The following is a 22,884-nucleotide window of genomic DNA, read 5'->3' on the forward strand; positions in this document are numbered from 1 at the left end:
ATATGCATCAGGTTTGTCTTTGGCATCTGGCAAGTGCAGCCATTGGCATGAATATAGAATTTCCCCAACTAATATAGGCCACATAGGTCAGTCTGATTTCTGTGTCAATGGAGACAACTGTTACTTCATGTGCCTGCAAATGCAATATGGTTACTGCTTGACTGTAAATGATCTAGTAACCATATGTTACAATGCCTGCCCCTTAATTTAATCACTGGTTAGTTCAGTCATTCATTTAACTTGATCAAAACCTTTGGAACCAAACAATTTGTATTAAAAATTGAAATAATCTTTTGTTCTGATTAATTTTGATTGTGTAACATGCACACACACACACACCCGCCGCTGCTATGTTCCGCCCTGGGTTACTCGGGAGCAGGTAACACTCACCTGTGTGGCTGGGCACCTGATGTTGCTGACAGTAAAGGAGATCCTGAGTATCCCAGTGGTAATACTGAATAGGTGGGAATCCTCTATCCACCTGTAGCGGGGTGGTTACCCCACTCCTACCTGAGGGATTTAAAACAGCCCTGGCAGAGGGCTGGGGCAAAGGGAAAAGCTACTGGGCTGATTGGGGAAGTAGCCACAGCTGGGATGCCCCAATCAGGCCACAGCTGGCCTGTATAAAAAGGCTGGGAGCCAGGAACTCAGGAGTCTCTCTCTGCTTTCAGAGAGAGAAGGGCCTGGCTGCAGTGAGATAGACACAGGGCACCGGAGTGGAGCAGGGCTGGTAAAAGGCTGGGGAGCTCCAGCCTGGATAGCCCCAGGCTATGGCCTAGTAGGAGGCTAAGGGGTACTGGGGGTTGCAAAGGGCAGCCCATGGGTAAGCCAAGGCAGCAGGTCCAAACCCAACCTTACCTGTGATGAGTGGCCTATACTGCAGTCTGCCCCAGGGAGCGGGGGTTAGTAGGTGACTGGCAGTGGCCTTATTCTGAGGTGAGGTAGGGATAGTGGGTGGGGGTTCCCCAGGTAGGGGAGACCCTAGTACTGAGGGGTGTCCTGCCAGGGGGCAGCACCCCAGATAAAAGGGCACCAGGGTCCAGGAGGGACATGGGGGCCACTGGCCTGCAGATGGTGCTCCAGGATGCTGGAAGAGCTAATTCGCAGAAGTCACCAGCAGGAGGCGCTGCAGGGATGAGTCCGCTCCTCTACACCGCCCCTCTGCTGTAGTCCTGTTATTTGTAAAGGGCACTAATCTTGGCAGAGCCTCCATCTGGCTAGGCCCTGAGCACACTCACTGGCATGCCTTGGGAGCCTCCAGGAACAAACCTGAGCTCATCTAGGCAATAGGTCTAACTAAAAAGTACCAGTTCTAAACAATCTGCACCCAATATACACAGATTAGATTAGATTAGAGTTAACACACCTTTATTTAACAATTTAAGAAAACAAGATAAACTGAGAGTAATTAACATCACAACCAATTTAAATCAGCAGTTCAATAAATCACATACTACATGAAGTTTACAGTAGTAAATTAAACTTAACCAACTTGCATTTACATTGCCACCAGTTACCCCACCCCTGAGTGTGCACTCCTATGAATTTCTAAAGACTTGCTTGTGTGGGCGCATGTGAAGATCTTGAAGCTGGGGACAGCTCACTCTGTTAGTCCAGTAAAACAGTCAAGCCAAGGGAACAAGGGGCAGAGCAATTCTAACTTGGGATCATTCCAAACTCCACAATTCCTCTGAAGACGGGAGTTGTTTTAACCAGAGGTCAGTTACCCTGGAGCCTGGTTAGACAATAAGACCACTTCATCCCTTCTCAGACTCAGGTAACCCCTCAAAGGCTCTTTGCTGTCCTCCTTCCCTTGCAAGCCCTTTCCCAAACAACGAAGGTGGTAGTCACGCACACTGCTTTCACTGCAGGCCCGCAGCTATGGTCTCTGCCTTGGCTCCAAAGATGCCACCAACAGCCTATGAGGCTCCCTGCTCAATCATAGCCCCAGTAGACTCTCAGCAGCAGCTCCAGGCTTGGACAGAGCTCCACAAAGCAATCTCAGCTCCTTACCAATATGCAGCCCACCACAGGCTCTCCCTGCAACCCTGAAAGTGGAAGTTTCTCTCTCTCTCCCCAAAGGTATCAAAGGAGTTGTAGTCTCCAAGGCTGGATTGCAGCTCTCAAGATCTTCCCAAGTGGAACCCTCCCAATTAACTTCAGAAGCCCCTCTAGTAGAGGGTGCCTACATTTGCCTTAAAGGGGGATTATTAGATATTTCTATCTGTAGCTATTTAAAAAACATTTTGTTCAAGGCAAACTAATAGGAGGAGGAATGCAAGGATGATGAAGGACTCAAACTTCAGAGGGGTAGCCGTATTAGTCTGGATCTGTAAAAGCAGCAAAGAGTCCTGTTTCAGAGTAGCAGCCGTGTTAGTCTGTATCCGCAAAAAGAACAGGAGTACTTGTGGCACCTTAGAGACTAAGGCCTAGTCTTCACTTACCAGCTGGTCCGGCGGCACGCCATCGATGTTCTGGGATCGATCCCGGAAGTGCTCACAGTCGGCGCCGGTACTCCAGCTCGCCGAGAGGAGTACGCGGCGTCGATGGGGGGAGACTTCCGGCCGCGTCTGGACCGCGGTAAGTTCGGACTAAGGTACTTCGAATTCAGCTACGTTATTAACGTAGCTGAATTTGCGTACCTTAGTCCGAAGTCCGGACTAAGTGGGGACCAGGCCTAACAAATTTATTAGAGCATAAGCTTTCGTGGACTACAGCCCACTTCTTCGGATGCATATAGAGTGGAACATATTCACCCACGAAAGCTCATGCTCCAATACGTCTGTTAGTCTACAAGGTGCCACAGGACTCTTTGCTACTAAAACTTATTATTCAAATGCTGTTAGTCACTACCATGTATTGTGCAAGGCCTAATATGGGCTACAGTGGTTAGACAGGTAACACGATCACCTGTTTGTTTCTCTGAAAAAGATAGGCATGGACTCAATCAGTGTAAAAGAAAGGCACTGAATAATATTTAACACATTGGGCAATGGGCCTAGTCACATAAATAAAAGCAAGTGCAGTTTGGACCACTACATCAATTAGTATGAGCAGTTGAAACCCCTGGGTGAACTCCTGGCCCCAGTGAAGACAATGAGTGCTTTGCCATTGACTTCAGTGGGGCCAGGATTTCACTCCCTGTATATTTGGTGTAAGGAAGACACTGCCCCCTGCTGTTTTGAAATGTAGAAGACTGACTAGCAGAGGGCAACAGAATTTATTTGGGGAGCCTGCATCTGCAAATTAAGGCCTAGTCTACACTGGGGGGTGGGAGGGGATGAATCTAAGATACGCAACTTCAGCTACGAGAATAGCGTAGCTGATGTCGACGTATCTTAGATCAAATTAAAATTACTTACTTCGCGTCCTCGCGGCGCGCCGCAGCTCCCCCGTCAACTTTGCTTCTGCCTGTCGCCGAGCTGGAGTTCAGCAGTCGATGGGAGAGTGATCAGGGATCAATTTATCGCGTCTACACGACACGCGATAAATCGATCCCCGATAGATCGATCGCTACCTGCCGATCTGTGTAGACGTACCCTAAAATAACAGCAGGGGCCACAGTAGGGGGATGTAATACAAATAAATAAAATGTTACATGAATGAGGTCAGATAAGTCAGTGCAGGACAAACGATATCTAGAGAGCTCTGACTCCTATTAGCCTCTGAGTAAAAACATCCCCTGTTAGTTTCCCAGTGTCTACTTTTAGAAGGCGCAAGGAAGACCAATAGCAAGTTTAAGATAATCAGCCTTCAATTGTTATCCATTTCCACTCAAAAATCCTCTAGGAATTTCAAACTTGTCCAATTATCATGTTTTGACTTTTTCCAGCAGAGAGCAAGGAAAGAGCTCCATCAACCCCTTTGCCTGCTAAATTTTCATGTTGTGTCCTCGTCACCCAACCATTGTTCAGGCACCACTAAGAATAACTCAGCCATACCATCAGGGGCTCGTTCACCTGCACATCTACCAATGTGATATATGCCATCATGTGCCAGCAATGCCCCTCTGCCATGTACATTGGCCAAACCGGACAGTCTCTACGCAAAAGAATTAATGGACACAAATCTGACATCAGGAATCAAAATACTCAAAAACCAGTGGGAGAACACTTTAACCTGTCTGGTCATTCAGTGACAGACCTGCGGGTGGCTATATTACAACAGAAAAACTTCAAAAACAGACTCCAACGAGAAACTGCTGAGCTAGAATTGATATGCAAACTAGACACAATCAACTCCGGTTTGAATAAAGACTGGGAATGGCTGAGCCATTACAAACATTGAATCTATCTCGCCTTGTAAGTATTCTCACACTTGTTATCTAACTGTCTGTACTGAGCTAGCTTGATTATCACTTCAAAAGTTTGTTTTCTCTTAATTAATTGGCCTCTCAGAGGTGGTAAGACAACTCCCACCTGTTTATGCTCTCTGTCTGTGTGTGTATATATATCTCCTCAATATATGTTCCATTCTATATGCATCCGAAGAAGTGGGCTGTAGTCCACGAAAGCTTATGCTCTAATAAATTTGTTAGTCTCTAAGGTGCCACAAGTCCTCCTGTTCTTCTTTTTGCGGATACAGACTAACACGGCTGCTACTCTGAAACTTTTTAAGAATAACTTACATTTCTTACAACTAATTCAACCAATGCAAGGGCAAATGTTGTAGCTCCTCATCTGTGGGGGGTGGGCTGCTTATCTGGGGTATTGTAATGATCACTGCAGACAGCCTCCACCAATAGGTGGTGCTGTATCTTCATCTTAGCGTTGTCTTGTTTTGATATTATGTTGTCTTGATTGAGGGTTTTAGGCGGAAGTTAAGTCCTGCCAGTGTGTGCTGGAGTTGTTACTTGCCGTGTTCCAGTAATACTTGATTTTCATATGCAAGTATTTTCATATGCAAGTATTACAACCAGTGGCAGAAGCTTCAACATGGCAAAAGCACTTTTGCCTGAGAAGAAATGTACTAGACAGGCAAATGAGACTGGAATCTGTGAGTACTTGACAGACTTTGAGCTGTTGCTCTCTGTGAATGAGTGGACTGATGAGAAAGCAACACAGAACCTAGGGCAGGGATGGGCAAACTTTTTGGCCCGAGGGCCACATCTGGGTATGGAAATTGTATGGCGGGCATGAATGCTCACAAAATTGGAGGGGGTGAGGCCTCCGGCTGGGGGTGCGGGCTCTGGGGTAGGGCAAAAAATGAGGAGTTCAGGGTGTGGGAGGGGGCTCCGGGCTGGGGCAGCGGGGTTAGGGGCGGGGTGAGGGCTCCGTCTGGCGTGCGGGCTGTGGAGTGGGGCTGGGGGTGCAGGAGGGTGCTCTGGGCTGTGACTGAGGGGTTTGGAGGGTGGGAGGGGGATCCGGGGTGCAGGCTCCTGGTGGCGCTTACCTCAAGCAGCTCCCGGAAACAGCGGCATGTCCCCCCTCCGGCTCCTACACAGAGGGGCAGCCAGGTGGCTCTGTGCACTGCCCCGTCTGTAGATACCGCCTCTGCAGCTCCCATTGTCCATGGTTCCAGGCCAATGGGAGTTGCAGGGGCGGTGCTTGGGGCGGGGGCAGCATGTGGAGACCCCTGGCTGCCCCTATGCGTAGAAGCCAGAGGGGGGACATGCTGCTGCTTCTGGGAGCCACGCAGAGCCACGGCACGCGCAGAACGGGGCAAGACCCTGACCCCGCTCCCCAGCTGGAGCGCTGGAGCAGAGCAAGCCCTGAACCCTGCTCCCCAGTGGGAGCTCAAGGGCTGAATTAAAACGTCTGAAGGGCCGGATGTGGCTCCCAGGCCGTAGTTCGCCCATCCCTGATCTAGAGGGTCTTTGGATGGTGATGCCAAAGCCTTTCACAAACAGCTTCTTGGTGTAGAAAGACAGTTGCGCAAAGATTTCTATGTCTGCTATAAGCAGGGATTGGCCCTTTAGAAATACAAGAAGTATGTACACACCATAACACTTCTTATATTTAAAACAATTATAGAATGCTAAGATTGAATCCACTGGCACTGAAAATTCCAACGGAAATCTTAAAAGTCATCTAAGTGCAGTTTTCAAAATTGTGGCATGTTTCACACATGCCATTTAAAAGCATCTTTCCATCACTGTATTAGGATGCAAATTATTATTGCTAACTGTTGTTGTGGGCATAGACAAAGAATTTGACTAATAAATTTTGGTTGATTTGTGGCTGCAAACTGATCCCTGCCATTGGAAAAGACAACAACATTAAGACAATACAGTTAAATTGTATCCAGTTCCTGCACAGACAGTTCAACAACACTGATTCCCAAAGAGGCATTCCTCGCAAACTCACCCTCATAGAATCATAGAATATCAGGGCTGGAAGGGACCTCAGGAGGTCATCTAGTCCAACCCCTGCTCAAAGCAGGACCAATTCCCAACTAAATCATCCCAGCCAGGGCTTTGTCAAGCCTGACCTTAAAAACCTCTAAGGAAGGAGATTCCACCACCTCCCTAGGTAACCCATTCTCGTGCTTCACCACCCTCCTAGTGAAAAAGTTTTCCCTAATATCCCACCTAAACTTCCTCCACTTCAACCTGAGACCATTACTCCTTGTTCTGTCATCTGCTACCACTGAGAACAGTCTAGATCCATCCTCTTTGGAACCCCCTTTCAGGTAGTTGAAAGCAGCTATCAAATCCCCCCTCATTCTTCTCTTCTGCAGACTAAACAATCCCAGTTCCCTCAGCCTCTCCTCATAAGTCATGTGCTCCAGGCCCCTAATCATTTTTGTTGCCCTGCGCTGGACTCTTTCCAATTTTTCCACATCCTTCCTGTAGTGTGGGGCCCAAAACTGGACACAGTACTCCAGAAGAGGCCTCACCAATGTCGAATAGAGGAGAATGATCACGTCCCTCGATCTGCTGTCAATGCTCCTACTTATACAGCCCAAAATGCCGTTAGCCTTCCTGGCAACAAGGGCACGCTGTTGACTCATATCCAGTTTCTCGTCCGCTGTAACCCCTAGGTCCTTTTCTGCAGAACTGCTTCCTAGCCATTCGGTCCCTAGTCTGTAACAGTGCATGGGATTCTTCCATCCTAAGTGCAGGACTTTGCACTTGTCCGTGTTGAACCTCATCAGGTTTCTTTTGGCCCAATCCTCTAATTTGTCTAGGTCCCTCTGTATCCTATCCCTACCCTCCAGTGTATCTACCACTCCTCCCAGTTTAGTGTCATCTGAAAACTTGCTGAGAGTGCAGTCCATGCCATCCTCCAGATCATTAATGAAGATATTGAACAAAACCGGCCCCAGGACCAACCCCTGGGGCACTCCACTTGAAACTGGCTGCCAACTAGACATGGAGCCGTTGATCACTGCCCGTTGAGCCCGACAATCTAGCCAGCTTTCTATCCACCTTATAGTCCATTCATCCAGCCCATACTTCTTTAACTTGCTGGCAAGAATACTGTGGGAGACTGTATCAAAAGCTTTGCTAAAGTCAAGGAATAACACATCCACTGCTTTCCCCTCATCCACAGAGTCAGTTATCTCCTCATAGAAGACAATTAGGTTAGTCAGGCATGACTTGCCCTTGGTGAATCCATGCTGACTGTTCCTGATCACTTTCCTCTCCTCTAAGTGCTTCAGAATTGATTCCTTGAGGACCTGCTCCATGGTTTATCCAGGGACTGAGGTGAGGCTGACTGGCCTGTAGTTCCCCGGATCCTCCTCCTTCCCTTTTTTAAAGATGGGCACTACATTAGCCTTTTTCCAGTCATTCGGGACCTCCCCCGATCGCCATGAGTTTTCAAAGATAATGGCCAATAGCTCTGCAATCACATCTGCCAACTCCTTTAGCACCCTCGGATGCAGCGCATCTAGCCCCATGGACTTGTGCTTGTCCAGTTTTTCTAAATAGTCCCGAACCACTTCTTTCTCCACAGAGGGCTGGTCACCTTCTCCCCATATTGTGCTGCCCAGTGCAGCAGTCTGGGAGCTGACCTTGTTCGTGAAGACAGAGGCAAAAAAATCATTGAGTACATTAGCTTTTTCCACATCCTCTGTTACTAGGGTGCCTCCCTCATTCAGTAAGGGGCCCACACTTTCCTTGACTTTCTTCTTGTTGCTAACATACCTGAAGAAACCCTTCTTGTTACTCTTAACATCTCTTGCTAGCTGCAACTCCAAGTGTGATTTGGCCTTCCTGATTTCACTCCTGCATGCCTGAGCAATATTTTTATACTCCTCCCTGGTCATTTGTCCAATCTTCCACTTCTTGTAAGCTTCTTTTTTGCATTTAAGGTCAGCAAGGATTTCACTGTTAAGCCAAGCTGGTCGCCTGCCATATTTACTGTTCTTTCTACACATTGGGATGTTTTTTTCCTGCAACCTCAATAAGGATTCTTTAAAATACAGCCAGCTCTCCTGGACTCCTTTCCCACTCATGTTATTCTCCCAGGGGATCCTGCCCATCAGTTCCTTGAGAGAGTCAAAGTCTGCTTTTCTGAAGTCCAGGGTCCGTATTCTGCTGCTCTCCTTTCTTCCTTGTGTCAGGATACTGAACTCGACCATCTCATGGTCACTGCCTCCCAGGTTCCCATCCACTTTTGCTTCCCCTACTAATTCTTCCCAGTTTGTGAGCAGCAGGTCTAGAAGAGCTCTGCCCCTAGTTGGTTCCTCCAGCACTTGCACCAGGAAATTGTCACCTCAAACCCCTTTTCTCATCAGTGGGGAATTAACTTGAGTTTTCAGCAACAAAAGTACAGGCCTCTGCCTCTGGACCTAAAGGAATAACTGCATTAGCTAACAGAAGTAGCAGGCTCTTATTCTTTATGGACCAGCCATTAGACGATATGGCCCACTTTTCTAAATTCAGAGATTTTTAAGGACAGAAGGATCCATTATGATCATCTAGTCTGACCTCCTGGCTGCATAGCACAGACAACAGAATTTCACCCAGTAATTTCTGCATCAAGCCTATAACTTCTGTTTTAGTTATAGCCTATCTTTTAGAAAACTATCCAGTCTTGATTTAAAGGCTTCAAGTTATGGAAAATCCAGCACTTCCCTAGGTAAGTTTTTCCACTGGTTAATTACCTTCACTGTTAAAAATTTGCACCTTGTTTCTAGTCTGAATTTGTCTAGCTTCAGTTTCCAACCATTGTCTCTCAATATGCCTTTTTCTGATAGATTAAGAGCTGATTACTATCAGCAATCTCTTCATGTAGGTACTTGTTGAATGTAATCAAGAGTCACACCTTAACTTTCCCTTGGGTAAATGTAATAGCTAGAGCTCAGTGTCACTGGAACAGGGGGAGCCAGGAGGCCATGGCCCCATCACTTTTAAAAGTGGGAGGGAAGAGATGGCATGGGAGCAGGGCCTCGGAGGAAGAGGCGGCACATGGGCGGGGAAGGGGCAGCGCGAGGTCGGGGTATCGGGGGAAATGGGCAGTGTGGGGACGGGGCTTCAGCCTCAGGAGGAAGAGGCGGCACGGGGGGGCAGGGCCACGGTTCGGGCCCCAGTGGCTCCCCCACTTTTAGGGAGCTTCCACCACTCCTGATAGACCTTCTTAAGTCTCTCACTGTAAATTATGTTTTCCAAACCTCATGTCATTCTTACAGCTCTTTTCTGAATCTTTTCCAGCTTTTCAACCTCCTTTTTGAAGTGTGTACACATCCTTTTTTAAGGTGTATACATAGATTCCAGTAATGGTCTTACCAATACCATATGCAGAGGTAACACCACTTTCCTACTCCTACTTGATATTCCACTGCTTATACATCCACCAAGATCATGTTAGCCCTTTTTAGCTACAACATCATACTCATGTTCAACTGCTTACCATTGTCCCTAAGTCCTTTTTAGTGCTACTGCATTCCATGACACAGTCCCTCATCTTGTAAGTGTGACCCACATTCTGTGTTCCTGGATGTATGACCTCGCCTTTGACTGTGTTAAAATATGTGTTGTTCAAATGACCCCATTTTACTGATTTATCAGTCTGTACACCTGACCTGTTTCTGTCATTTACCACTCCACCTATTTTTGTGCTTTCTGCATATTTTACCAGTAATTATATTAGATTTCCTTCCCAAGCACTGGGCCAAGAATGGATCTCTCTGGGACTCCACTAGAAACACCCATATTTGTGATCAATTAATTAGTTTTTAATCCATTTAATAGAGGCTATCTTGATTTTTTATAGTCCTTTTATAAAAATATTCCTATTGGTATGTGGGGCTAAGTTCAATGCCTTACAGAAATCTAAGTACGTTATGTAAACATTTATCAACCAAATCTAGTGTGCTACACATTCATCCCTTACAAGGGAAGTTCATCCTGAGTATCTGAGGGCCACAGAAATTCAAGTTATTCTATGACCCACCACTTTGTAACAAACCTCCACCACAGGTTGACAGCAGGAATACAACCCTAGATTTTTACTGCCAAAACCACAAGTCTCTGCTATGCGAGCTAAATGACTAGTCTGCACCATGTTTGTTTGTTAGAGACTATCTGCTTTCACTTCTTCATTGTTATAGAGTGTTTATTTGTAGTAAACTAATTTGATTAAGTAAAATATACAGCTGGACCCATGCATTGGGTAGGCTGCAATGGACTTATTCCATCTCATACAGTGCTAAGTCAATTTTAACAAGACTATATGGAGGCTATATTGTACAGTGTGTCAGTGACAGAAGTTTGTCTGTTAATACCATATATTTGTAATATGTTGTAGCAGATGAGTATCATTTTATTACCCTCTGAATGCCTCTGCTACTTTCCCAGTATCTCTCAGCACACTGATTACCATGCTACTATCCTGATTACCTCTGACTATACCTTCTTTTGTATTGATATTAAACTAAGACGATTCAAAGCTTTAATGGGATCACAGATAGTGTGGGTGGGCTCCACTAATTCATGTAAAAATGTTTGTCATGTGTAAGAACACCACATGCACAATTAATAAAGAACTCTGAAATGTTTCCCTTAAGTTTTGTGGTATCTGTCTATTTTTCTGAAAATGTATCTACTGTTGATGAGAAAAAGGCAGGCACCAGTGCAGATATTTTTATGAAAGATTTATTTCCCAGACATATTTGTGCCGGATTCTCTCCTAAACCACTGAAAATAGGCTCAATTTTTATAAAATACCAGCATCCACAACAGTGAAAATGTAATAAGCCAAGGCTGCCCATAATTCTTCAGAGCAGACTCAACCGACACTTTGCCATTTATAGAACACACACATTAATAAAGTTCTGAATCAAAAAGGTAGTTAAAGTCTGGCCCCAGCCTGCATCTCACATTTATTTTAGGACAACCAAGATTCATTATAGAACCACCTTACCTCACCCCACAAAAATATGTAAGCAAAGCACTAACTATGGAGGAAACTTGGTCTCCCCTCTTCTAGGGAGAAAGGCTGGATTGGGGGCTCTCATTACTGTAGTAAAGATAGGGGGTTCTTCACATCAATCCACAATCTTCCTCCAGCTGTTCTGGAAGTGTGTTGATGGACTCTAGGGGGCTGATATCCATCCCTCTTTACCTAATTCAAGGATCTTGAGGATATGGCAGAGGAGATCAAAGAAAAAAGGGGAAGGGGACTCCATCAGCCTTTGAAATGAGCTCACAGAACTTCCCTCTGGCGGCTGAGGAGGTATGTCTTTTCTCACTATACAGAAACAAAAGCCCAGATCCTCAAAGGTATTTAGGCGCCTAACTTCTACTCTTTTAAGTAGAAGTTAGGAGCCTAAATACTTTTGAGGATCTGGACCAAAGTCCCATTATACTTGCCTTTATAACCACCTGGACATGCTGAGTCAAATCCAAATCCCTGGCAGAACTGTATTGATTACCTCAGAGATTAATTTTATCCATTTTTCCCAGCTTGCTGTAAGAGGAAAAATTAATTTTGATTTGCACATTATTCTCTTTCTAAACCACCCCAGGGCTACATATGGATGAACACAATAAGCAGAGTCCTCCTTGCAGAGGCTTAGGCTGTTAAAAATAAAACAGATTTAGAAGTTGAAGCTGGACGTATGGGATGGTGAACCTGAACCTGATTCTCTTCTCTCTCAAACCCACAGGAAAAGTATAACTCAACTGATGCCAATGGAATTAAACTAGTGTAAATAAGTGGCAAGTCAGGCTGGATCTTTCTTAGAGTTGGACCAGGCCCAATTCTGATCTCAGTTTAGACGAGTGTAAATGAAGAATAATTCCACTGACTTCAATTAAATTACCCCAGATTTACACTGTTGTAACTGAGAACAGATTCACTCCTAGACAACACATTGAAAGAAAGGTAATCACTTTAAAATTCTTCTGTATCATCTTTTAACAGAGTTAAATTACACTACTGTGGCCAGTTATTTGAATGCAGAATGGCTGACACTATAGTTATTTAGATACAGATCTTTTCGTTTCCAATGCAGGCAACTGGTTCAAATCCAGTTCAAGCCCAGATCAGTAGCTAATGAAGTCAACAATCCTGTGACAGCACTTTGGCATCCCATGTCAAATTATCTGATAATCTCAGTCCACAGCTGTATGGACAGGTAACCACTATTATAACAGACAGTCTTACTAGTAAGTAGTCCAAATAGGTATGCTAATTGTTCAATGGGCTGCGAGATTCTTACCCCCCACTGGGCCTCTCCAAGACAGTGTTGAGAAACTTGGTAAGTTACCATGAAGAAGGTTTCACTTCCAGTACCTGTTCTGTAAATAGGGTGATCAGACAGCAAGTGTGAAAAATCAGGATACTGGGTGGGGGGTAATAAGAGCCTATATAAGAAAAAGACCCCAAAATCGGGACATCTGGTCACCCTATCTGTAAATAAGCAGATGATTTCAGTATCCAGACTTGCTAATCTGATACCTTTCATAGGCAGTAAGGCCCTGATTCTCAGTGGTATTTAGGCATCTAACTCCGATTGAGCCTAAATTCTTATTCACTAGAACCCTTTCTTAGTACCTCCATGAGTTTATCCAGCAGCCATAAGACCATGAGCTGTTTTTGCTAATGAACAGGAAAGAAAAACAGTATTTGTGGGATTTTTAATAAATTGCAGAAGAAAACACATCTGCAAAGTGAACCTAATGCATTGAGCTGTCTGTGTGAGTAACTCGTTTTTAATAAAATAAATATGTAGCCATTTCTAAGGTCTACTGACACGGATCATAAAAAACATTGCATCATTATTGTTATTAACAAATGTGTAAATATACATCATTAAACAATTTACTGTGCATTAGCCTCAGTTGCCCTGCACCAGGGCATGGAAACGCTTTAAACGAAACTCAAAGCGCTTGCAAGGTCCTCCATGCCCAGTTTAAACCCACGGTGAGGCAGTCCAGCAGCCATACAGGGAAACCTTCACGCCTCCTGTGCACCATAACTAGGGTTTCTACAAGGGTAAAACAGAGGGTGCTTGGGATACTGGGATAGGCACAGGACTGCAAAATAAGGGTTCTGATCCAAGATATGCCACTGATACATTGTGTAGCCTTAGGAAAAACATTTAAATTCTTTGCTTCAGTTTCTACATCTGGAAAATGGAGGCAATAAGTGCCTTCCTCACAGGGTTGTTTGTAAAGTGCTATACAAACGGTAAGAACTATCGGGCTTGAATGTTGATGGGACGAGGGTGGGATGTGTCCATGGGATCCTGATATAATCTGTATAAAGAACCAGCCACTAGAGGGAGTAAGCAGATAAACAAGGAAATATGTTACATGGTTGTGTTGTGCATTGTTGGCAACTGCGGAAAGTGTGGGTCTGTGGAGCTACTGCCAAGTTATATGTATGTTGCCTGAATAAAAAGACTGTCAATATACTAAGAAGTTGGAGTATGTCTGGTTTACGCTACAACATAGGGTGATGAGGTGGAGCTGAACTCACAAGAACGAAAAAGAGAAAGAAAGAAATGGGTCTGGGAATTCTTCTGTAAGTAAGACCTACAAAATTATAAACACAGGGGAAATGGCTGCAACATTTGGGACTATTTCACCATTTAATCTGCAACACCAAACTTGGTAAGATACTGCAAAATATTATTGTATTTTTTCATTGCTAATAATATTACAGATGAAGGTAAGAAGCACAGCAGCACAGGGGCCAGGACTTACAATTTAATGAGACGAAGGCATTGCTACAAATGGCATCATCCAGAATCCAGAGTTGGGAAGTGACATTAAGAGGCTGTAAATATACTGTTGTTTACAAAGCTGGTATGAAGTTGGGAAATGAAGACGCTTTAAGCCATTTCCTTTACCAGAGACATATAAAAAAGACAAAAGTGAAGAGAGAGTGTTCCTAAGGGACTACCTGGATACAGCTCCAGTGACAGCATTACAGGTAAAATCATGGATTGGTAAAAATCCAATACTCGCAAAGGTTAGAGAGTTTGTGCTAAGGGCATGGCCCGATCCCAAAGCTGATCAGGAACTCACACCTTATTATAAGCGACACGGTGAAGTTAGTGCACAAGATGCGGGTGTATAATGGGGAGCACTAGTCATCAATCCAAAGCAAGGATGTAAAGTAATAATGGATGAACTCCATCAGACCCACCCAGGAACTACTGAAATGAAAGGGTTAGCCTGGAGTTACATGTGGTGGCCAAAGAAAGATACTGATATTGAGAGTAAAATACAGTTCTGTTCTATCTATCAAGAGAGTTGCAAAGCTCTTACTGTGATTTCAATCCATCCTTGGGCATGGCCAAGAGGTATCGGAGGAGAGTACGTAGTGATTATGTTGAACCATTCCTGGGAAAAATGTTTTTAGTTCTTGTAAACGCACATTCAAAATGGGTAGACATCTATCCCATGAATACATCCACTATTGAAGCCACTACAGAAAAATTAAGGACCAGTTTTAGTATCCATGGTTTAACTGAAATGCGTGTATCAGATAATGGAAGTTCTTGTACTAGCATGGAATTCCAAAGATTTTTGAAGCAAAACAGCATCAGCACTTTACCATCCACAATCAGATGGGTTATCTGAATTCGCAATTTAGTCATTTAGATTAAAAGACTACCTGGGGGTACTATGGATAGGAAAATGTCTTATTGCCTTTTTAATTGTCAGATAACACCACAATCAACTACAGGACTGTCCACAGCAGAGATGTTAATAGGAAGGAAACAAAGGTCAAGGTTAGGCCTTATCTATCCATACTTAATGGGAAAAATATAGCAAAAACAACAGAAGCAAAAGCAGCTACATGACAAACATGCTAAAGAATGTTGTTTGACTTCACTTCTCTACAGCCAAAATGCTTCTGAAATAAATGTAGTCAAACTTTATTAATTCTGGGTCACTGAGAATGAAAATGATGCTTAAAATTGTTGATTGGCTCTAGTTTTCAAGATATGCTATTGGGTCAGTATATACGATCCTTGACTTGGGAATGGCGGAGGATAAGTGAGGAGATCAGGACAAGAGGTGGGCTCCACACATATGCTGCAACACTTGTGCAACAAATCTTCGCCAGTGGTTGAACAGGAAAAGGAAATCTATGCCTTTTGCAGTGCCAATGATTTGGAGAGAGCCAACAGATCATACCAGCAATTGTTACTTCTGCATGGTGCCTCCAGTTGGGAAAGGTGTGTCAAAGAAGAAAAAGTGGACTGTGCTTATCCAAACATTCCATCAGCTATACGCCCAGTACCCCACGGAGAAGGACTGCCGGTTCCTGATGCACCAGAATCATTCTCACTTGAGTCAGACGAGGAAGAGGAAGAGGATGAAACTTCTGGTCCTGAACCATCAATGTCACAGGACCCACATTTTCTCCCATCCTCCTTCTCTGAACCACATCTCATAACACAAGGTGAACTGAATGACCTTGTCAGGGATTTGGAACTACCCAAGAGTAATGCAAAGCTGTTGGGCTCCAAACTACAGCAGTGGAATCTCCTGGCAGGTGATGTTAGGGTTTCCATGTTCCGTGACCATCAAAAGGATCTTGTCCCATTCTTCTTCATGGAAGGTGATCTTGTAGCCTGCAACAACATCGATGGTGTGATGGCAGCCCTCAACATCGTTCACGATCCAGATGAGTGTAGACTGTTCATTGATTCATCAAAGACAAGTCTTAAAGCTGTTTTACTGCAGAATGGCAATGTTTTGCCATCAATTCCAGTTGGTCATGCAGTCCATATGAAGGAACCCTATGACAACATGAAACAACTTTTGAGGTGCATAAACTATGACCAACATCAGTGGTGATTTGAAGGTTGTTGCTCTCTTGCTTGGTCTGCAGACTGGATACACAAAGTACTGCTGTTTTCTCTGCGAATGGGATAGTCGTGCAAGAGATTCCCACTACATCAAGAAAGATTGGCTACTCCGACAGTCATTGGAGCCTGGGAGGAAAAGTGTTCAACATCCACCACTTGTTGAATCAAGGAAGATTTTGTTACCACCCTTACACATCAAGCTGGGTCTGATGAAGAACTTTGTCAAGGCCATTGACAAAACACAAGCAGCTTTCAAGTACCTCCGTGGAAAATTTCTAAGGTTAAGTGAAGCTAAGATAAAGGAAAGTGTCTTTGTTGGTCCTCAGATTCATGAACTTCTTTGAGATGATGCATTTGACCATGCACTGCGTGGCAAGGAAAAGATGGCATGGAAAGTCTTCCAGTTAGTGGCAATAAATTTTCTCAGAAACAACAAGGCAGACAACTACAGGTTGTTGGTGGAAAACCTCCTCAAGGCATACAAAAGCCTTGGTTGCAACATGTCACTAAATATACATTTTTTGCACTCTCGTCTAGATTTTTTTCCACCGAACTGCGGAGCAGTGAGCGACAAGCATGGCGAGCGATTTCACCAGGACATTGCAACAATGGAGAAACGCTATCAGGGCAAATGGAGCCCATCAATGCTTGCAGACTATTGCTGGACAGTGACAAGAGATGCTCCATTTAATGAATAAAAGAGACAAGCCAAGAAGCACCGAGTAGACAATGAATAGGACTAAACTATGTACAGAATAGTTTTTTGCCTTTTGTTTCATAATCAATTTTATTTATATAATCCTTTTGCTGATTTTTAAAGTGTTACATAAACAGGACAGGTGAAATATTATCATGTAAAGCAACCATAAACACATGAAAAGACCTAGGTTTACAATTTATGATTAAAACTCTACTATCTACACAATATACATAGACATAAAATGTAAAAACTTAAATATCTTAGAAACAGTAGCCGATCAGTTGTTTTAATTGTCATATTTGAATTCAGCACATCAAAATACATAATAAATAGCACATTTTATCTCTGAAGCAGACGACTTCTCAAAAATTGTAGACCAGTGCTATTGGAATGCCCAGTTGGGTTCAGCACCAATTTCTGGAAGTCTGGAGAGGGAGCCGCCAGACACAATAACAACTGTTACAGATAGACATCATGGACAGACTGTTCAAGTTGCCACATTGCAGAAGGAGTTTTAAACCAAATTTTGTTCCTGAAAATGCAACATTGCTGGCTGAATTACCTTTGATAGAGGTCGAATTGAGGCATTCTATATGGGAGACACAACCATCTATGTATTGAAAAGATTATGCTATGTAACAATAACTGAGGGCCTATTTATTTTATTTTCATTATTACGTGCAATTTGAAATGCATTACTATTATTGTTGATTTGGAAAATTGTGTAATTATTTAAAAGGGGAAAATGTTATAATGTGTATAAGAAACCATCCACTAGGGGGAGTAGGCAGATAGTTAGACATCAAAATGTGTTTCCTGGATGTTCCAGGGTTTTGTTGTGCATTGTTGGCAACGGGGGGGGGGGGGGTCTGTGGAGCTACTGCCAAGTTATGTTTGTTGCCTGAATAACAAGACTGTTAATTCTCTAAAAAGTTGGAGTGTCTGGTTTACACTGCAACAGTCCATATTTACATGGTCCAGGTGACCCTTTATTAGCTGACCCACAGGAAACATAAGGAACCTGCTACTACATTTCCTATGCTGCAAGATTCTCCATTTCTCAGAGAGTGGCTGTGCCCATGTGAAATATGTATCTTGGGAAATCAAAGAGTTTGTCTCCATTCCACAGCCCACCCTGGCTGTCTCCTCCCTGCTGTGGTTTTCCTAAGGGTTCAAAATGTGTACTTTTTCAGACTGGAGGGAAGAATCAAGACAAACAGGGAAGCCAAGCCAAATTAAGATCACAAATTCATGCAGCCTTCGCAGGGGCTCGTTGATCTCCCAGGAAGCAGGATTTCAGACCTTACTTGGATTTCTTAATAAACAAACTCCCATGAGTTTTCAATGCATAAAGATTGCCAACTTTCCTTTTTTAAAATGTTTCTTCAGAAAGGGAGCAGACTGATCCCTTGGAGAGATAGTGCTTTTTATCTACAGGGATTTTGTAAACAAATTGATCCAGATGTTTTGCTTTGGAAATCTCCAGACATAGTTAATTAATCTTCGCTACATCAACACTTCATTTCCTCCTTTGCAGCTAACACATCAAAACAGCCCATTTTTTAAAAGATAAATAATTGAAATGTTACATTAGCATTAACAAGATCATTCCAAGGTTTTCCTTAATAAAAAATCTCCTTCCTATACATGCATAAATTCAGTGCCATACAACAGTTTCCAGAAATGATAAAGGTCAAATATATTAAGAATGCATTCGGATTCTTTTTAGTAAGCCACTGAAAAGTTATCAAAGAAATGTTCAGATTATCATTTTTTCCCTTCCTTGAAGCATTTATATTTTTTTAAAGAACATACAGGTGGGATTGTAATGGACTCCAAATTATATGTTAAAAAAAAAACCAAAATCTAGTCTGCCAATAAGGTAAAAATAAAAGGAAAGAGGAGTAAGATGAGGTAGCAAAAAGCACTGGTCCCTACATCCCTACATTAAAAAAATTATTGAGTAAGTAACACCTGAACCTTTCTCCCTGTGTTTATTATTATCAGACCCAGTAAGATGCTTCTCAAAACTTAACAGTATGAAAAAGTATATAGTATAATTTTGTTAGCTGAGAGCCAGTGTTGAACAAAACATCCATTAACTTTAAGGATGTAATGGGTTTTCAGACAGAAGGACGAGACCAATATAGAGATCTGTAAAAGGAGAAGAATATAGAGATCTGTAAAAGGAGAAGCCCTTGAGAAATATCATAATAAATTCTAAGTACATATACCGCATCAAATGACAATTTAGCTGAGTTCAGTTGATTTTCTTTACATTTGTTGATTCCATTTTAAAATGTCATGCCCATAACCTGTCAGTTTCTCAGCGGTATTGAAGTAGTCTGTCATAATGATAGGCTTGCTGAGGGTCACATGCTGAGAAATATAGCAAAAGGTTTGCTCTCTACATTCCCTGAATTAAAATATGTGCTTTAAAATGAAGTCATCTAATACAGCTGTAGTTTTCCAGTTACTATAAGGACTGTGGGATCAACTGAGTGCACAGCAACAGCTTACAAAGCAGGTGGCTTGAGGCTAACTCTAAACAGTATCCTCATGTCGCTTTGTAAAGTGGGATACAGACAACTCCTCTAATGAGTTTGAAAGATTGTCTGGTCACTTGGTTGTACACAAGGTTTACCAGGTCAGGGTCTAGGATCAGAGCTTTTAATTACAATCTATTAAATAATCTTTAGTTGTTGAAGATGTAACCAGAACACCTACCTGGGCTATTGCATCTAATTATATAACAATTGTGCCCAAACCCTCTCCCTATGACCTGTAAAATCCATGATAAGACACTGCAAGAGGAGAAGAGACAGATGAAAAAGAGGTGAATCTGAGGACACAGCAGAAAAATCGAGGTCATTGTTCTATATCACATTCCCTGTGTAAAACAAGAATTTGAAACTCCTAGCCTATTGAATCAACTGGCATTTGGCAGCAGCAGTTTTAACATTTAGCTAAACAAGTTAGGAGGCAGAATTGGAAAAGGTTTAAATGCAAAATGAACGAATAATGAAATAAACATTTTGATTATTTCATGACCTGTATTTGTTGCAAACATGTCTCAGTGAGCAGTTACTCATCCCCTAAAAAACGCTAGTAAAAAGGGGAAAATAACATGACTGAAACCAGTTTGTGCTTTTTATTTCCCTGAAATAGAAGTTCATATAAAAGCCCTTGGGGTGTGGTGATACTGTGCTGTTGCTGACTGCCAAAGCAGGATTTGGAGAGGCACCCACAGAGACTGGTTTACTGGTGCTCTGGGTATTATTGCCCTTTGTACTCCATTCTAGGCCACTAGCACAGAGAGCACCTCGCAATAGTGACCAATACTGAGCCAGCAGAGGTCCAAGTGTGTTGTAGGGAGATAACAGGCTCAGTCTCTGGCAGAAAGGCAATGGCCACCCAAAACAGCTTAAAACATCAGTACTGAACCGGGTCATAAGGTTTACGTTTCAGGGCAAGGAATAATAGAATGTGATGCTAAGTAGTAAGCTAGCATAAATGGCACAATCCTACTCTGCAGAGTCAAGAGATGGATTTCTGAGGTTCCCTTTAAATATAACCCCAATGTGGTGGGATAACCCCAAGAGGCTTTAAGATTTTTTTCTCCCCACTTGAAGCACCCCAAAATTCAGGTGCCCTCTGACGCTCAAACTTTTTGGATCTACAACTGGTTTCAGAGAATGAAAGTCTGTCAGTATCTACAAAAAGAACAGGATTTCTTGTGAGCTTTCTGATACATCTTGCTTGTTTCCAGCCCAAAAATGACCTGGGCAACAACCTTTCCTGCAGTATTTTAGCACTGTTGCTTCCAGTCCAACAGGAACCAGGAAATGAATGACCACAAAAATGCAAAATGAATTAATCAAAGTTTTCTGAACCTCAAAAAGATTCAAGTTTTGGGCAAGGGTTTATGGAGAGAGGTGATTTTATCTGAACCCAGATGCTCATGCCTAGCTGACAGACAATTGAAGCATTTTCTTTGTTATCTTGATTCTCACCTGCTGGAACTGAAATTAAGTGATGAGGTTACAGGTACCAGAGCCTCCTCCCCACTGCCTTCTTTGCAGGTTGATCATATTTTCAAAGCAACACGCAAACACTGGTCAGGTGTACCACATAGAAGTATTTTGGTGGGGCGATAAGGGAAAGTGTGAAGGAAAAGGGCTGCCCTCTTCCCATTCTCACTCCTTTCCCCCTTTCAGGATGAAAAACAAGGCTTCTTTACAGTAAAGAGCAAAGTGAGAGAAAAATGTTTTATCTCCATCTAGCTCTTACCCACCTGTCTTCCCACCACCAACACATAGCAGCTCACCTTCACCTTTATTCACTAATTGATTACCACCCAATATCCCCAACCTCAGAACCCTACTCCCCATATCTCAACACAGGCTCAGAAACTCCCCTCCTCCCAAACTTGTCTGTTTGGGGCCTGGTTAAGTAGCAGCAGAGGCCACAGGAAGGGACTGTAGCAGGGAGCATGTGCAAGCGGAAACTATACCCTGTCTCTGTGGAGCAAAAGTAGCCTCACAGACCTCTGTGATTGCTACTGTTAGCTAGTCTCTCTACTGCCTGGGGCCACTGTGCGGCAGGGTGTTCAGGGGTGGGAAGCAGCATGGAATAAGTTCCCACTTCCTATTCCCTGGTTCTGTGGGGCTAATCGGAAGTAGCCTTATATGGCTGTGTGCCTACTGCTTATGTGCTTCAGGTGAGGACTTCTGTTAGGCCAGTACTCCAGTCACACCACAAGTCCCCTGATGGCAACAGATGCTTCAGTCTGGAGTACATCAGCAACATTGCAGACCCTACAGCATCTCTAATGTAGCTACCTGCTGGGGCATGTTGGTGTGACCTAATCCTGTCATCCAGGAATGACTGCTAGACCCTGCTCCCCACTATATCATGTCCTTGTTATTGTTTTATGGAGATATACCTATCTCATGGAGCTGGAAGGGACCCTGAAGGGTCATAGAGTCCAGCCCCCTGCCTTCACTAGCAGGACCAAGTACTGATTTTGCCCCAGATCCCTAAGTGGCCCCTCAAGGATTGAACTCACAAGCCAATGCTCAAACCACTGAGCTATCCCTCCCTATTTATGCACTGGAAAAACCCAGTTCCCAGCACTGAGGAATTAATAAAGACATCCTGAGAAATGTCTGGAAAATTGGAAAAACTGGTATAATTGTCCAAGTAAGAAAACTAGGACAGCTGGTCATTTCCCCAAGGATTGTTATTATACACCACAATCATTTCAGCAGGAGGCAAGCTGGGGAAGAAGGAAGGCAGTACTAAAATGCAGGAAAACAGTAGAAGAATAACACTGTTTTCAAGTTCCCAACATTCTGGTGCTGACTCCTGAGAGAAAGCAGACTCGCTTCAGGCTAGACAACTTTACTGTGCACTTCTTAAAAGTGTGATTTATAATGATTAAACTGAGGCTGACTAAATCCACGAAGGCTGCTATAGCTGCAATGCTAAAATCTCAGTGCCCTGGTTCTATTTTGCATAATCATTCACACCGGTGTAAAGTGGATGTAAAATACTACCATTCTGACTTGGTTGCATTTTACACCCTCCTGGCAGTGGAATACATGGGTACACAAGGTGAGGGCAAGAGAGAATCAGCCTCCAGGACTGCAGTGCATATAACACATAGGTGTACAGAAGAGGAGGATTCCCCAACGTATTTGTGTCACCTACACAATCTCCAGAGTACACCAGGGAATCGATGAGCCACTTATCCTCTTTCACTGGCAATTGTATGAGATGTGGAAGAAAAAATTCTCACCAAGTGAGGTATCAGTTAACATTTGTATTTTGTTTGTTTCATGTTGTGGTTTTTGTTTGTGTATTTTTGCACGGTGATATTTTGTGACTTTGGCATTTGGATAATTTTACGGGGTAGTTTTTGTTTTGTTATGGACAGCGGTCGTTCATGACGTTTGGATGCAGCA

This window comes from Chrysemys picta, chromosome 4, assembly GCF_011386835.1.
Source record: "Chrysemys picta bellii isolate R12L10 chromosome 4, ASM1138683v2, whole genome shotgun sequence".
NCBI lineage: Eukaryota > Metazoa > Chordata > Testudines > Emydidae > Chrysemys > Chrysemys picta.